Source organism: Pseudopipra pipra, chromosome 4 (genome assembly GCF_036250125.1).
Source record: "Pseudopipra pipra isolate bDixPip1 chromosome 4, bDixPip1.hap1, whole genome shotgun sequence".
Taxonomy (NCBI): domain Eukaryota; kingdom Metazoa; phylum Chordata; class Aves; order Passeriformes; family Pipridae; genus Pseudopipra; species Pseudopipra pipra.
Window position 1 is genome coordinate 50,795,779 of NC_087552.1, and position 18,280 is coordinate 50,814,058.

General features: G+C 38.3%; 1 protein-coding gene across 2 annotated transcripts in view; it reads left to right on the plus strand.

The window, feature by feature from the left end:
* KCTD8 (potassium channel tetramerization domain containing 8) overlaps positions 1–18,280 on the plus strand; it is a 113,452-nt gene that overhangs the window by 1,092 nt on the left and 94,080 nt on the right. The gene's annotated exons all lie outside the window — the stretch shown is intronic.

Consider the following 18,280-nt stretch of genomic DNA (forward strand, 5'->3'; position numbering starts at 1 on the left):
CAAGTTCCATTTTGTGCGTTGTGGGGGCGGGACAGGGCTGCCTGATGCCCCGTCCGGAGCGCGGCGTGGAAGCAGCTCCCCCCACTCCGTGAAGCAGCCGGGGCTGCTGCTACCTTTTGGTGCCGAGGGGAGAGCTGACCCCTACGTGTCGGGGTCTCCCGGGGGAAGTCGCGGAGGGTCGAGATAGGGGGGCTGCGGCGCCCGGAGGGTCCCTGCCCCGCTGGTCGGGCGCGGGTGCGGTGCGGGCACGGCTCCGGCTCTGCTCCGGCGCGGAGAGTTGCGGTGCTCCCTGCCAGCCAGGCGGCGCAGAGATCTCAGCGGCGGAGCCCCGAGCAGGGAAGGGTTTTAATATTTTATTGCTGCGTTTTCTTCGAGTGAGCGCACTGCGCCTGGGCACGGTACCCAGGAGGGAAGGAGCAGCGAGGGCACAGCCAACTTCCCGAGGAGCAAGAAAGAGTCAGGCTCTAAGGTGGTAGAAAAATGGAAAAGAGAAAATAAACCACTGCGTAGGCAGTACACAGCTCCTGAGCAACTTCGCTAGTTGGTTGCGGGTAGCCTTGAAGGTTTCGGGTCACTCGCAAATCGGAAAACTGAGCGATGACGAATGAGTTTCAATCTGTCAAAGTACGTAGTGCTATGTAGGGCACTGGCTGAGCAGCGGGTTCGGGTAATGAAACCGCAGCTGGATGGAGAACACAAACCCCTGGCAGAGATTTGTCTTTGAAAGAGAGAGGCAGCCTTAAACATTACAGATGTGTTTGATAGTCGAGTGAGCCGGAGGAAGAGAGAGATGTGCATTCACTTCTTTCTTCTGCCTCTGTGTGGTCTCATGCTCCCTAAGCATAGGAGGGACGAATTGGCAAAGCATCTGCCTGCCTCTGTGGTGAGGTGGGAGATGCAGCCTCCAACTAACTTCAGTAATAGGGCAGCTGAACATAAGCAACTTGTTTTGTGTGCAAAACTGGACTTAGGTACAGTACTTAAAAAAGGAGGGAACTGTGAATGGTTTTCTACTGGGAGGAGAAACTAATTACATTGTTTGGATTGCTATATATTATAGAGGTGGTTACCACCCTTTGCTGAGCAGACTGAACTACTCAGATCAATCTTGAAAATGGTATTAAAAGAGTTTTTGAAGAGTCATTACATAACTTATATCTGGTCATATTTCAGTAAGATATGTAAAAACTGAGCTGTAGAGGAGCTTCACATTCTCCTGGGTGGACTTCTATTAAGTATTTTACTATCAAGTATTTTATATTGTTAAATCATTTTTCTGGGAAAAATGGACATAATTATTTTCTAAATAGTAGAAATTCCTTATTGTTATTATCAAGACTATGAAATAGTCTGTTCCATTTGCTTAGAAATAGATTTGTAGGTGCATAATTATTTGTGTGCATTTGTGATGCTCATAACGTTTTAGTTATTTTTGTGTGTGTGTCTGTGTTATGATGAGGTTGCTGTATACAGTCCTCTAATTCGCATCACTGTTCCAAATTAATCCCTGGTGTAATACCACTGATTTATGTGGAATAATGCCAGGGATGAATTGGATGTTGTACATCATGATTTTTGTTTTGGTTTTTAGTACTCCAACTTCTGATGTTATGAAAAGTAAAACAGTTATTTAATTAAATTGATACAGTTAACTGAAAATTTGTCTTTGCTTAATGTTTTGGGTGGGTTGGCGGTTGGTTGGTTTTTTTTTTTACTTCTGAGTGCAAAAAATGGCTGAGATAAAAGTAGGCTGAAAAGATGTCGATTGTATTTTAATTTTTGTTTTTTGTTACGCATTTAGAAACCTTTTTGTACAACAACTTTGTACATTGTTGTGTGATCAGATAGATTTTTCTGAGATACAGCAAGATGGAAACAACACTTAAGAAAAATCACCGAAGTGGGAAGAGAAATATGCAAAACACAGTCTCTGAAGTAAATGCTTTAGGAATTTTTGTTTTCTTTTTTTTTTTAAATCTGACTAGATGCCCAACTGATGGAGGCTTGATTAAAAAAATACTTTATTATAATAATAATTATAAAATGCCCTAGATGGATTGGGTACTTGCTTTTGCCTTGCCCGACTGATGCACAAGAGTCCAGCAAAGGGAGAGCAAACCTTGGAAGCCTTCATGCTCTGCAGCAGGAGTGGGAAGATGGGTCAGGATTACTGGCTGTAGGGTGTCCAGCAACACTAGCCAGGATCGTGTTCCTTCCTAGCTCACAAACAAGGCTTACTAGACAAGGAGAAGAGCAGCTGCTTTTCAGGTTTTTTTATTTGCCAAATGTCCCCATGAACCCCAGAAAGGAGGCAGTTTTGGTTGGGAAGTTGCTGATTTCAGGAACTCTTGGGGAGAATGTACAAGTCTGGACTGTGTCTTACAGACAAAAAAATATCAAGACAAAAGACTTTAGGGAGCCTATTCCAGTTTTGACCAGTGCATGAGGCTTAATTCGATGCTAGTGGAGAAGAAACCTCGTTTTATGTCCCACTGGAAAAAGCTGTACCTGCATTTGCATTTGTTATTCACAGCATGAGCTTCTGCAACCAGCAGCATCTGTATTAGTTGTTGATCGGTAAGTCTATAGCAGTCATATAAACTTTTCTTTCACCATTTCTCATGAGGGCTATGGATAGTTCTGCTTCCTAGTTATGGTAGATAGCAAAGTGATTGGAAACATACATGAAGATGTATACATTCTGGCTGTTTCCTCAGGTCAAAAGTAGGTGAATAAGTTTCTCACCAAGAGCTACTAAGGAATATTTGAAGGCCAGAGGTTTAATCTGTGGTTTGTGAAACAGTTTTCAGATCTGTTTCTATTATCTCTCAAACTTCGGTAGGTTTTTTGAGTTGAAATACCATCTATCACTTTTCCAATAAAATGGAAATTATTTTATATTCTTAAACATTCCAGCAGATCAAATTCATCTGGGATACTGCATATATATTTAACTAATTTATGAAATGCTTAATATCTAGGGATGGATTAGTCAGACTAATTCTGATTGAAAAACTAGAGGTTGTTTGAAATTGCTTACCAGGAAATAATGCTTCAGCCTTTGGCAACATGTCCTGACAAATACAAAACTAGACTTTCCTTCTTAGTATGTATAAATCCTATAAAAAATGTTACATTCTTTGCCTCCAGTGGTGTTCAAGCTATCATGCCTGCAATGACATCTTCATTTGTCTACACAGTTAAGCACATGGCCAGAATTTACCCTGCATCTTGTATTGGTGGCTTAGTTCTGAAAAGTGCTCACATATCTGTTCCGTGTCCATTACAATTCCCATCTCCTAATGGTCAATAAAAGGAATAAACTTTTACATGGTAGTGAAAAGGCTCTATCAGAGTGTACCACCAACTTTTCCTTTTTTTGTTTGTTTGTTTTTACCCCCCAGTAGCCTGCTTCCATGTTATTAATGCTCTCACCTCATCACACATGGGGATGACTTGGGTCAGGTTAACGTAACATGAAATTCATATGCAGTTTGGGAAAGAGGCTGAAACTCTTTTGCTGCTTAGTTTCAAACTGCCATGGAGGACAATGGATTAATTATCTGTTGGTGTGCAATAGGTGATGGCCTTCACAGAAGTTGCTTCTAACTGGGTGCAGGAGACCTTGCTTCTTCATGTGACTGCGGGCACTGTAACATACCTTCTGTTAGCTGGCCTCTTTGTGAGAAAAGGGTGCAATGTACATTGTTTGGTTGGGTTTTTTTTTGATTTTTTGGGGTTTTTTTTGTTTGTTTTTCTGTGGTTCACTGTATCTCTTGGTACTGTTGTGTAGTGCAAGATTGCCTGTGCGTGCTATTACTATTTTTTTCTTCTGTGGAATCTAATTGGTCTTAATGGATTTTACATTTAGCATCTGCTATGCAATCTGACTTATGGGTGTTGAGAGCATTGTGCTCAGCTGGAAGCTTTCTGTGCTGAACTGACATCTTTATTGTAGGAAGAATGCAATACTATTTCCTGAAAACTTTGATATGCTTTCTATGTTGACACTCCTGTTTCACATGTGAGTTTCTGTTTCCTTGTCTCTTATTTTTGCTTGTAACAGGTGACATTTGCATGAATTTATGGTGCTTATTTTCCACTTGAAGTCACAGCACTCTGAGATTATATTGGTTGCTGTGGAAATTGTCATAAACAAGTGATAATAACTTTAATCAGTGGGGAATAAGCAGTTGGAAGCAATGAAGTTTTAGGAGACAATGTGGTATTTTGAAAAAAACAAAACCCAAAACTCAAACAAAAATATGCTACCAACCCCCCCAAAAACCCACCAAACAACAACAACAAAACCCAACCAAAATTGTTTGTGTCATTGCAATAAAAAGGAGAAGAAAACAGAAGGTGACACTTGAAACACAGGGAACAAATGTATGTAAAATACTTTGAGGAGTTTGCTCTGTAAATGCCAAATCCATTTCAAGGTCACACTGGGATAGCAAGGCGATAGTGAGTCAGCAGATAACCCTAAACTGCTCTTTTGAGGGCAGAGTGGTGTGAGAGCCATCCTGTGCGTGATTTCTGTGACCATGCCAAGCTGCTCTCCAGCCATCACTGCTTATTTGGTGGAGTTTTTACTATGTGGAGTATACATATGCTTTTTTTTTTTTTTTTTTTTTTTTTTTTAATATGGAACAAATATATGTAAGATGTGCCAGGCTGGGGAGAAAAGAGACCAAGACAAAGGTAAAAAAAGGGTATTGCTTCTCCGTGGCACATTGAGATAAAGTTGAACAATTTACTTTGAGCCTGAACCAGAGCCTCAAAGACTAGAGTACAAATTTGTGGTGGTACAGGATGACAGAAAGGATTAAATCAGTATCACAAGCACAGTGTAGAAAAACTTCAGTTTTCTAACAGTGTCAAGATCTAGGAATGTTGTTTCTGATAAGACTACTGAGCAAAGTCCTTAAAAGAGAAATTTTGTAGGCAGCCCTGTGACTTTGGAAAACTGACATAAAACTTCAGGATATTCTGCCTTATGATTCCAGCTCAACTCTAATACATCTTAAAAATAAATAAGTAATAGACTATCTTGTCATTCTTCCAAAATATATGTCCTTGAATCGCAAGGGATGAATCAAAGTGTACAGTCTTAAATTACTAATATAAGAATATCTTATGCTACCAATTGACATAATGTGATAATCTAGACTACTGGTAACTGGTATTCTGATTTTAGTCATCATTTCAACCAAGAGACACTATTTCAGAATTATTTTAAAAGGTGAGATTAGGAACTCTGAACAAATATGGCTTTTTAGTAAAAAATGAAATCAACCTGCATTCAACAGCTGGTATAAAGACACTGCTGCAGTGAAAAGCTATGCCAGGAACCTCTTGATTTTTCTTACACTTCAGTCAAAATATGCAAAACTGGACACAATGATTTGCGATCACATTTTATTCAGTATGTTCAGTTTGTGGTCCTACTACAGTAAAATCATATTTTTAAGTACTGTGGAGCCTTTTTAGTATTTAGAGCTGAATATTGGAACTATTGTGTGGTATTTTAAAAGTAAAATTAGAGATTAACTAAGAAAATCAACTATCCTGGGTAGTATATACAATGATCAATGCTAGATAAGAAGTAACCAAGAATTGATGCTTGCAGCTGTTGTTTCTGATGTTGGGAAATGGAAACACCCTGGTTTTGATATTATCCCAGACTGGTACTTCTTGTGGATTACTTGAGAAACAGAGTGACAGTGTTGGAGAAGCTGACTTTGCTGGATCTGTACTATTTTGCAGGAAAAGCACTTCTTGGTGTCAGATCACTTCATAGATTTTCAAGGATTTATGACAGTAGTTGCAGGGAAATATTTACTTTTCCACAGTAGGATGAGCAAATCATATTTTATTTTTTCTTTAGTGTCAACATGACATTCTAGTTATCTGCTGTTCAAGCACAGAATTTGTGCATACAAAAACTTTCCTTTTAATATTGTTCCAGGCAGATGATTTAAAATTAAAACATTTCTGCTAATAAAATACATTTTACAATATGTTTGCTTTCTCAGTATGATATGGCTGGTATTTCACTGCTGGTTTTCTCCTTTGCGGCAAATAGCACATTTATTTTACCGTGGTGAGAATTTGTGTGGCAAACTAAAATTCTCCAGGCTTTGCACCAAGAGGGATTTCATTGATTGTCACATTATCCCCTTTCCACCATAGTTCCACATTTAAACACAGGTCTCCAGAAATGAAAAACTGCTTAGGCAGCTCTAGAGGTCAAAAGTAATATTCTGTGGGTATGAGGAGAGAAGTGGCCCAAAGACCCTCTTCTTGGTCCAGCTGAATATCAGCATGGCCTGAACAAGGTGTAACTTTGTTCAGGTAACTGCTTGTGTTCCGCTGTGTTACCAGTTTAAGGGTGAGATCTTTGGTGAGCCAGGTGGGCATAGAAGGAATGTGTTTAAGGTGGTTGCATCCATCTCACCTCTGGGCTGCTCGAGACTGGTGGGTTTGGTGTAGCTTGCAGCCAGCTTACCATTGCCCTACATTGTCTCAGCAGCTAGGCAGGTCCTGGGCGTCACGCACTGTAGGAGAGGTGAATAGCACAGCCATGCTCTGGATTCTCTCTCAGATTTTTTCCTCTGAGTTTCTGTCTCCAGTTTTGGAGTACTTTACTGCTAGAGTCATGTAAGAAGTCTGTTACAGAGTTAAGCTGACCAAGGTCATGTCTCCAGGGCTTTTTCACACTACAGATTGGTTATTTGGCTTGTGGTTATTTGACTTGGTATAATTGTTGAAAAAAGCTGGAGATGCTATACCAGCTAAAATCCTAACCTAACAAACAGATGTTGTTTTTATATCCAAGAACAATTTTATTTCATTTCCATTTACAAGATCTTTGTTTCTTAAAGCATGTGGAGTACTAATGCCACTCAAATCATAGCTCTTTTATAAACAGAGCCACAGGAAGTCCAGTGGGAAATGCTTAAAAAAAATTACTAGGCAAATTTCATTTTGGCTTTAGCAAATCAAATGCTTCATGATGGATTTCCTGGGGATGTTGTTTGCTCCAGCTTGATAAAACTGCATGTTCTTTTTGAGAAGAGGTCATTTATACTCTACTTAAAATTCATATATTGACTAAGCATTAAAGGAAAAAAGCACTATGTCTAAAATGAAATTGTCATTCTCAGCAGTGTTTAAGTACTTTTATTTAAATGTTTTATTATTTTTTGGGTTTTTTTTTAAGCCAGTAACAACCCATGCACATTTAGCTTTTGCCTCATATAAATTCAGGAATATTCAGTGAATTAATTCCTTTTCTTTTTTTTTTCTTTGACCTAAATGGGATTAATCATATATGTAAGGACCAACGGTGTGTGAAACTCAGAACCAAGTTCCATTCAAAACTGCATCTTCACTGGGTCTGAAGCAGCAAATAGTCTTGTGCTAGTCTTTCACATAGAAGTGAAATGCAAACTACGGGAGTGGTTATTTGGTTTCATAACTGTTTCTAGAAGACATAATCCTGGCAGGAGTTAAGCAGTGATGATTTGTATTTTTTTATGGCAACTTTAGAAACTAGTGCCGTTCCACTTTGGTTGCATTTTATCAGATTGTGGTAGCTAAACTTGTCATGTTTGTTACATATTGACAGTTTAGCTTCAGAAGGCGTATTTAAACTAAAGACCGCATCTTGCTGCAAGGTGCAACTTCATTTATATCATCACAGCTCTAAATATTTTGGGGACTTCACCAGACATTGTTAAAAATCACAACAGTGTTAATGAGAGTCTCAAGTTTCTAGCAACAAGATAAATACAATGCTTTAAAAACTTTTCTGCAAATATTATTTCTTCTTGAAACTTGATACTGTCATTCTCAAAGTTGCTCAAAAGAGGATTCAAAGGAATGGAACAGCGTGTTTACCTATTCTTTGCACTATGTGGTCTGCCTGGCCATAAGCAGTGTCAGGACTGCTCTCAATTACAGCTGCTGCAATGATTCCTTCATCAGTATCTTGCAGTTGAGAGTAGTTGGGTCAAAATTTAGTTGTTTCCTTTCTCTTTTCTCCTAGTATACCTGGACCCTATGGCAGGGGCTCTGAGCAAAAGGGGTGCAGAGACAGGGGCCACTGCCTCTGGGGACTGTCACTGCCTCCGGGTGGCTGCCACCTGCTTGGGGCTCTGTGCATATCGGGTTGGCTTTGTACTGCTCACCCTGTACCTGACCTGCTTTCTGTTCCAATAACATGCACTTAGGAAATAAGGAAAACTAGTGTGGCTTATAGAATAAAAAATAATAGTACATCCTTTAGAAGGGATTTTACAATACTTTTTTAAAAAATACTGTGAATAACTCAATCCAGAGACAAAATTCAATCACAAGTGCAACTGTACATGGCAACTGGTGCACTGAAGTAGGTATGCTGCACATCTCTTCAGGGTGAGAAGGTGTGGGCTGAGAAACTGGGGGGAGAAGTCAACATCATCATTAACTTTTATTAATGAAATTAAATATTCCAAGTCTTCACTTAGCATATGTTCATTTGTATTATATTTAATATGTACAGAGATGTTCTCTTTGCGTTGGAAGAAGGATATGATTCAGAAAAAAAATCAGTCAGTATATTTTATTTTCTATATAAGCAAACAACAATAAACTTCAGATGCATTTTTATCTTTTCTCTTTAATCCTTGCTGGGTTTCACCCTTTAGCAGTATTAACAAATATTCCTGAAGGGAGAAGAGTTGGTGCTTGGGGACTCTTGTCACATTTTGTTGTAAACAATCTTCTACAACTTAATAGAGATTCTTGTAAGGATTGCAACTAGGTCAGTGTATTTCATGAAAGTTATTACAAGTGTACTATCATTCCAAAGGCTTTGTATTGGTGAACATTTTATATATGTCACAGGGATCTGTGAAGCTTTTTATTCAATAATAGGAGGAAAAATGGCCCAGAATTGCATAATTTCATGATTTACTTTCATAATGTCTTACTTTCATAGTGTCTTACTAACAGTTTAATTAAACAAGTTTCCTCCACACCCCCATCTGTTACCATTAAAACCACCATACCTGCAAAACTATGACAGTAATGACAAATGTCCATTTTGTGTATACAGAAGTATTCTCTAACACTCTGGTTCTTAATCTAAGCTTTTTCTTTCTCATTGAAACTCATGAATACAAAATAATATGAAAATCAACTACAGAAGGGCTGGAAGGCAGATAAAATAAATCAGTAAAATTGAGTACCAACAATTTAATCAGTGTAATGTGTAGATAATACAGTGGAGAAAGATTAAAACTAAACACCACTTTTGCTAGTTTTTCTTAGTAAACACATTTTCTTTCTCTTTCTTCTCACAGTCACTCTTATAGGCAGTCACTTCTCAGTATTATTCTCTTCAGACAGCTGTTACTACTTCTGTTGTTAATGCCTGTTGTTAATGTTCTGTGGCTTTTGAGCAGATTGGAAACAAAGTGGAGGCATGGCTGTTCTTGCCTTTCCACCTATTTTTGTCTCTTTTCAGTGTTTGGTAATATAAATATCACTCATTCTGCCCTTCTAAAAATACCAGTATACAGCTTTATAAAAGTGTGATCGATATTGCTGAAGTTACATTGGCTTAAGGGGGGGGAGAAAGAACAAAATAACTAAGCTTTTTATGATGCAAGATGGAATGGGACTAGTTCATGTAAGGTTGTGTGTGTCCTCCTTAAATTTCAAAATTTTGGCATCAAATCCCACACCTGCCTTTCCATGTTTTCCTTTCTGCTTTTTTACCCATTTGAAGAACCCCCTCTTTGCGGCAGGAACTGTCAGCATCTGTATGTGTAGTTAAGTTAAAGCGTAAACCGAAACTCCATAAGGAATATAGCTAAGACCACTGTAATTAGTAATCCTGCTTGGAATTTTTACTTTCCCAGGACTCATAGATTTTCATTTTCTCTGTCAGCAATCCATCAGAAAGCTGTATTTACCGGTTTTAGTGTTATCATGGCTTGAAAATATAGATTTCTCATCTTCATGCTGTCAGTTTTTTTCTGGGGATGCAATAAATGCATATAAGGTTTCTAAATATTGTAGACAGACAGTCAGTGTGTTTTTGCTCCCCCCAAACATATGGAGTAGCAGATAGTGATATCCTTTGACTTCAAAATAATCCTGTAATTTAGGATAGAAGGGACAAACTTTTCAGAAATGTTTCAGTTATTTAGATATATTGAAATTTTTCAAGTTGTACCTCATAACCTGCTAAGTTTATATCTTGATATGACTTTTAACTGCGCAGTAATCCAACCTCCCATCATAATAACACTCACATTTTTATTCTTCTCCTTTCAGTGTTTACTTTTTCCACCTGTAGCTGAAGTAGTTTGGTATCTAAATTGGTGGAATTATGCCCCTAAATTATTGCATCTGTGATCACATTTAATTACAGGAAGCAGAATGGGCTTGTGGCAGAGGAGATTAGGTTAAATGCTGTCTGTCTAATCAGATCCCTGGTGACTGTCTCCTGGCAGTGCTTCCTTCCTAAATCCCGCTGCTGAGGATGCCATGAATAAAAGCTGCATGGCCTGTGTCCATGTCTGCAGAAAACAGTTTTGCTTTTCTGAGTTGAGGGGTCTGATATGGATTTAGGAGCAAGGCTGAACATTGCTCACCCCTGCCAAAAACACATATGGGGCTCTTGGTGCTTTTGGGTGGGCTTGGCTTTGTGGGGCCTGTGGCTGGTCAGGGCAGGGCTGTGGGGAGCTGGAGAGGGTCCCTGCTGCCGTCTTGGGGTCTGCTGGCCCAAGAGAGCACAGCTGAAATGGGTCCTGGACTGGACCGGGGAAACCCAGTGGGTCTGTCAGGGCCAGAACAGCTTGGTGGTGTCCCCTGGGGGCCTGGCGCTGTGGGGGCCATGTCTGCGTTCTGTGAACACCAGCAAATCAGCCAAGAGCTGCATCCTCCAAGGAGCTCTGGCCAGGCACCATAATCACAGGGCCTCAGAATACCAGAGCAATGAGTCGGGGTGGGGTATTCCACAATTTGAAAAACTTTTAATAAACAACATAAGAAATACCTTCTTAAGTTATTTTTCTGCAGGAAAAGTGAAGAGTTCTTGGTCAAAGGCACTAGTAAGGCAAGAGTTGCATCTAACTAATATTTATGCAGTCATATGAGACGCTGTGTTTCTGCGACCATGCTGCTGAAGCAGGTTAAATTCAATAGTAATTACCTTAAATTTAATGTAATTAATATAAATATTCTTTACGTTTGGCTGCAAAGTATGAAGAGAAAAAAAGCCCCTGTTATAAGCAGTTTGTAACTTGGAAAAAAAAAATTGGAAAAAAAAGATTACTTTTTAGTCTATGTAATAATGTTTTATTTAAAATTCATATTAATAATGTGATGGTATGAAGCCTTTCTATGTTGTCAGACTTATGATGCATATAAAGTATGAAGGAACCTTGGAGGTTGCTTAGCTGCATTTTCTGAACATACTAGAAATATTTGGAACTTTGTGAAGATGCACTTGGTTTTTGTAAAACATTTTAATATATGATTTTGGAGTCGGGGTTATCCTCTGTCATCAATAGTGAGGCTACTAGCAAAAACAGTTATCCTTTTTAATGACCCAAGTAATGAATCCCATTTGCGAATAATACAGCTCTGATCTCCAAATCAATGCTTGCAATCTTGAGTGTATTTTTGGAAAATCCAGTCAAGTTCAGTGAAAATTTCTGTCTGCACTTTGAGTACTGGGCAAGCAGCAGGGATAGACAAATTTGAATTCAGACTACTGGTTTGGAAAATTTAGTTTTTCGTATCACCTCTGTGACTTGCAATAAACTGCACTTATTTCTTTTCTTTCTTATCATGTGGTTATATTAGTGGTTTAGCAATCCAGAAATTGACTTTTTACCATCGCCTTGATTTCTAGCATTGGTTAGCTCTCAGTCACTAATTTGCTCAATTAAATCAGTTTATAACAGTGAAAGCAATACTGGTAAAAGCTCTTCATTATCAAGCAGTCATATTACAAGAGTGTTGCAAGGCACTAGATAATTACTGCTGGTTCAGAGCGTGTTGCCATAATTTCTGTTCAAAAAGGTGTATGGTGTTAAGACTGTGGGTCAGGAAATTAAGACTATTAAATGTTACATGTGGTAGCCATATAACACTCAGCGTTCAGGCTTCTTAATAGACTTATAAGTTCCTTGATAAAAGGCAAAACGTTTCCTCCATTAGGGCAGTCACGTGTTGGACCAGGCTCTGCAGTGATGCTATGCATGTTGTGCTTATAGGAGGCTTTCAGGACTTGACCTGATGAAGCCCTGATAACCTCATCTGACCTCATAACCAACCATGCTTTTGACCAACAGGTTGGACTATTCCTAAATTATTACATGATTCTCTTTTCTGATGTGATTGCATTGGCATTGGCTATTTGAAAACACTTCTCAGAAAAGGAAGAGTAAAATGCTGCAGGTAAATTAAGTAGATGCTACAAAACTATAAATTCTGATTATTCTGAGAATCAAAAACTTCAAAGCCTTAACTTTATGTTGTCTTTTTACTTACATTTGTGTGTCCTACTTGTAGTCAGAATTGGAACAATTACTTCAGGAGAAAGTTTCTTATAGGACTTTCTGGCCCAAATTGAAAACAATAAAATGTTAAATAGGCCACAGTTGAGAAAGTGTCTGAAAAAATTATCAAAATAGATGTTGGATAGCACTGCGGTTGTTGGTCACATATTGCTTGAAGAAAGAACTCTCACAAATTTAGCATATCACCACTGTTTAAACTCTAACCATTTTTTTTTGTCATTTCTTAGAGAGATTCTGTTGCTGTCTGTCACGAAGGTGACAGACAACCTTGGATTTCTTCCGGTTAATCTCCATTTCAATGTTTTTAATCAGTGTTGAGTTCCTTTAATATGACATTTTTTTCTGGAATTTGTCAGCTTCTCTACTTTTCCTTTAGCATAGCTTGAATCAATTTATGTAGCAACTGCAAAAATGCTGAGAAGGATTATTTTGGTAGCCTGAAAAACTTAAAAAAAAAATAATCATACAGCAAATATGAGCAATGCAGAAGTATTTTTTATTAGTACATTGCCGAATGGATGCATAGCATAAATACAAGATAGTTAATTATTAGGATATTTAAAAAACTTTAATTTTTTCCTTCTTGAAATTTTAATGTAAGAATAGAACGAGGCACTAGTAGCAAGGATTATACAAAAAATTGTTGGCTGTTCCTCTTGCTTTTCCCACATTACTGAAAAGATTGCTGAAGTGATGTGTCTGGAGGCTCTTCGAGCTGTTAAAACTTTTCTTAGGACAATAAACTAAAACAGAAGCATTGCTTGCATTGATTGACACCTAATGGATAAATATACATACGTAAAAATAGAGAAGCAGCTTAATAAAAAGATCTTAAGAAAGTTCTTATGTCAGCTGTAGGTTGTCAAAACACTTTCAATGTCAATGGAATTGTGTCAGTTATGCCTAGTAATATATTTCCTTCTCTAAAGTTATTCTCTTGGGTGGGGAATGTATTGTTACGGTACAGTACATTTCCACCAACATTTATGGTGATGGAGGGATTGGGAAGATTGGTACTGATATCCTTGTTACGAGCTCACCTACATCTTCTTAGAGAAGGTTTGGGTGTCTTGATGGCGTGAGCTAGTCTGTCCCTCTGTGTCCACATTAAATATGATGCAAAACCTATGCTTACGGTATTAAAACCCTGTAGCTTGGCTGTATTTTGCTTCTGGGAGAGTGGCAGAGATGGCTTCCCTAGAGAGGGGAAGAAGGGATCCTGAGGAGCAGCAACTACAGGGTTTCAGCACATCCCTTCTTCCTCCTCCTTGGTTGGTGCAGTGATCTATCAGCAGTGGATTGCGGAGCTTGGCTGCTCAGTGATTTGCATAAGTGACCTCATTATTTCAAAACTTCTTTCAGGTTCTTCTCCAGACTTCATTTGGTCTCTTAGCTTTGCTTCTGTCTGTGTCATGAGCTACGAGCTTTTCTTCACAGCCTTGAGGGCCAGATAATTGCTTTATATTTTCAAAGTCTGAAATTCATATATAATTATTTGAATCAGTATCCTATTGTCTGCTGTGCTACATTTCACTATCTTTTCAGTGCCCCGTATTTGTAGACTAACATTGGAACTACATTAGTGATGTAGCAACACAGTATTGTTAAATATTTCTTAAATCTAATATATCATGAACTTAAATCTATGCATCATATATAATTGTATTTATCTATCTGTGTTTAACAATCTAAATATTTAAAGGAAAGACATTAGCTAGATTGTGACATCCTGGCTCAATATTATGATTGAGTCATATGGTGGCTTGGGAGGCACATAACCAAGTTCTTTATGAAAAGTATTTTGCCTTGTAATGTTATTGACAGACTTTGAATACTTGGCAAAATACTTTATTTCTTTTTCATAGCCTGGATGAAATTGAAGGTTGTACCAATATAGTTCAGAATCACAGTGGCATATCATATATAATTGTGAGTTTGTACATTTTACAAAAGTTAAATGAATACCTCGTTGATCCATGGTGATTATTAGAATGTTTATAATGTTGTGTTGGTTTGTTTTGCACTATGGCATGCAATACAAAAGAATTCCTACATTTTTTTATACAAGCTCATGTTATGTGAACTTTGTCATTGATAGGACTTGTAGTCTAAACAGGGTTTTGTTGTGATAAGGATGATACAGAATATCTGCATCAGCCAAGCAGTATGTAACACTGTCTTGCTATAGTTCTAGAAAGAAGTAGATTACAGTGTTACTTGAGTACTTAAAATTCTTGATCATCTCTGGTAATATGAAGATTACAACCAGTTGTAGAAATAATGAATAATATAAAGGTGTTTATAATCAATGATCTTTATGAAAGCCCTGCAAGTTTTGTAAAAATGTCCTGTCTATGCTCCATTGGCTCATTTCATATGCACTTAACTTCATCTGTACAGAGCTGGTCCAGGTGAAACAGGTCAAATCCTTTGCATGTTCATAGAACAACTGTAGGTAATTTCATAGGACACAAAACAATGGAAACTGGGGCTGCATGGACAGGAATGTTCTTGGAAGACAAGAGAAAATCTTCAGCTAGTACAGATGAAGAGGCAAAACTCAGAATTTTCTGATTTTCTGGTCCTGCAGGTTGTTACGTTGCAAACTTTCCATATAACATGATGATACGGTTTGAAGCTGGCTCCCTGCCAAGTCCCCAGACCTCACCACAAGACTCCCCCCCCCAAACCAAGGGAGAGAGGGGAAAAAAAAAACCAAGAGAACCGAAATGAGAGAGAGACAGCTAAAGCAATATATATAAATATATTTACACTTATATTACAGTTATATACAATTGAAATATATATACAGTTTCAAAAGGAAAAGGAAAAAGGGAAGGGGAAAGGGAAAAAGGAACACAAACAAAATAAAATATGCACGATCAACAGCCTAGCAACTAAAAGAATTAGCAAAAGAATATCTTACTGCTCTCCTTGGGACAACGGGAAGTCACGCTGGAACAACTGCCAGCAACCTCCGTCTCCCAAGGTCGGCAAGGCCTTACCAGGCCTCGCTCCTCAACAGCAGGGAACCTGCACCTCCAAAGCCGCCGAAAGGAAAGAGGGGGCGAAGGCCTCTCCTCCTTTCTTCTTATAGTCCAGCTTACGTAAAAATCGTAGGGAATACTGGGTAAATCTGGGCACTTCCTTGGTTACAAACTGGTCACCAAGGAAGGCCTAGACTAAACTACCACACATGATTTAGACAATCAAGTCTTGAAAATGTAAGTTTGCAATAAGATATGTGGTAATTAAGAAAAAGCTCTTTTTTTCCAAGAGATTCCTGATATTAAATACTTTAGAATTTTATTTTTAGTTTCACAGAGTTACACCAAATGAGGATACTGGGACTAAGGGCTCTGCTGAGCCTGTCTGACATGACACAGTACAATCTAATGGAATCCGTTGCAGCCTATCAAGTCAGGGATTTTCCCTAAAAGGAAGGGCTTATGTGCATTTTCATGAAGTAGAATGACAAATGTTATGATTATCATGTGTAGGTATTCAAAGTTGGTGGAAGCCAATAGAATTTTGTCTATCTTTTAGTGAATAGTCTGTATCTTTTTTATTATTATTATTATTTTTCCTCTTTCTTTGTTATATTGATTTTCCACACTAGATGGCAGTGCCTTAGCACTAGTGCATGATAGGGGAATTGATTAAATTTGTCCGGGGGGGTGAAATCCTTCTGTTTCATGATTCCTTCTATATACATAGCTCAGAGAATTGCAGATAGGAGACTGGTTTTTGACGAGCCACATATGGATGGGAAAAGGAAGATGCAAATTGTTTCCCCTCTTCCTTTGTACAAATGAAAGTCTATTCAAGCTGATTGAATCAGACTTGCCTTGGCTGTATGTAGGATGAACTGGGACTGTCTCTCAGTCCTGTCCTTAAGGAATTGGGTTCATGCAAACTTCAAGTGAATGCTGTATTGCATTAGAGCTGCAATAGCATCCAGATTCTGAGCAGATTGCCTCACAGTTTTGAGCCATATGTTGTCTATACTGAGAAGTCAGTGAGAGAAAACACAGCTTCCTTCTCTTTCCAAGAAAACCAAGTGCCGGAGACGTGGAGATGGAGAGCTGAGAGATGCTGGGGTGCGCCAAGATATTGCAGTTTTAGTGCTGTAATACAGCCAGGGCACATCCACCTATGAGCTGGGATGCAGTCCTATATTGCATGTTAGACAAAAGACTGGAAGTTTGCTAACTTGAAGTATTTTAACTAACTGAAAGGTCTGTGGAACTGATGGTGAGGACTGAGGGGAGACCATGATTAGAAACAAATGGGCTCAGAAAATGTAAATGTAGCAGTAACAGGTGAAGCTAAAAGCTGGAAACTTGAAGTTCAACTTGAAATTAGGATACAATGTTCAATGAAGTCCTTGAAAACACAAGGTTATTACAGAAAGAAAGTGTCTCTAGTGTTCATATTTTCAACCTTCTTTAAAGAAAACCTTCCCCTAACCCTGTGAAAGGAGGAGACAGAGTTTGAAAAACAGCAAATACCAACTATAGATTCTACTGTTAAGACAGAGGAAATAGACACATATCATTATCCAGAGAAAATAAATACCTTAAAAGACAAGTAATTGTAGGAAAAAGAAAAAAAGAGACCTGATATAAGAATGATTGACTGTATGAGAAACAGCTGAAAGAAAGAAGGTATGAAAGTGCCTGAAAAAAAAATAGTCAGGAAGTCAAGAATTGTCAAAGACATATTTTCTCCTTGTGAAATTCCTGAACAGTCTTTCATTGTAGGGTTTGCTCAAAAATAAGATCATTGTTTCAAGTTTCAGTCCAATTTATGCTTCACAAAGGTAAGTTTGACATAATACTTTCATCTTTTTCACTAGAGTTAAACATTGAAAAATCAGGAAAGCTCTTGCCTGCGGCTGGGAAGAATACTGCCATGAATACATTTTCTTAAAGAAAATTTAACTAAACTTTGTGTCTCCTGGGGCCTCACTGCATGCAGCTTCTGCCTTATTTATTCAGTTTTATTTTTTGCTACATCCCTACTGAATGAGCTGGATAAAACCAAATTGAAATACAGGAATACAAATTTTTCTCACACTTTTTTTTACTGAATCTGCCATAGTAGCTGAAATTTCATTAATACTGCTGGAAGGAAGGCAGGGCAAATAAATGTTTACCTATCTTCTACTGCAGCATTCACAGAAACTGAATATTTTTGCAAAATATGCTGCTGTTATTTGCTACCATTTTTTGCATGTCACAGAAAGTGATAGTCCTGCCTATAATTTATTACATATCTCTGCCAGAGCGGAAGATGCAGATGGCTTGCTATAAAAATGCAATGCAAATTATGTTTGATAGTACCTCTTAGATGATTCCTTATTAGTTAGGGCAGGCAACAAATGGTGCTAAATTGGAATTTGTCAGGAATTCGATGCTGGAGAGTGAGCCTCATGCTTGGGGCAGTTATGTGGGAGGTGGAAGTTGCCAATTCTTTAAATCATAGAGAACAAATGACTGAATGTAGATTTCCCACCTCCCTGATGAGTTTTCTGATCGCCACATTAGCTTTTCAGGGGATGTACCTCTTCAGTTTGCAACAAGGATTTTTTTCTTTCTGAATTTGAGTATAAATATCTTGTCTTGGAGGTTTTCATAAAACAGAAACTTGCTTTCCAATTTGGCTTCTTCACATCAGAAGGAAGGATGACACAG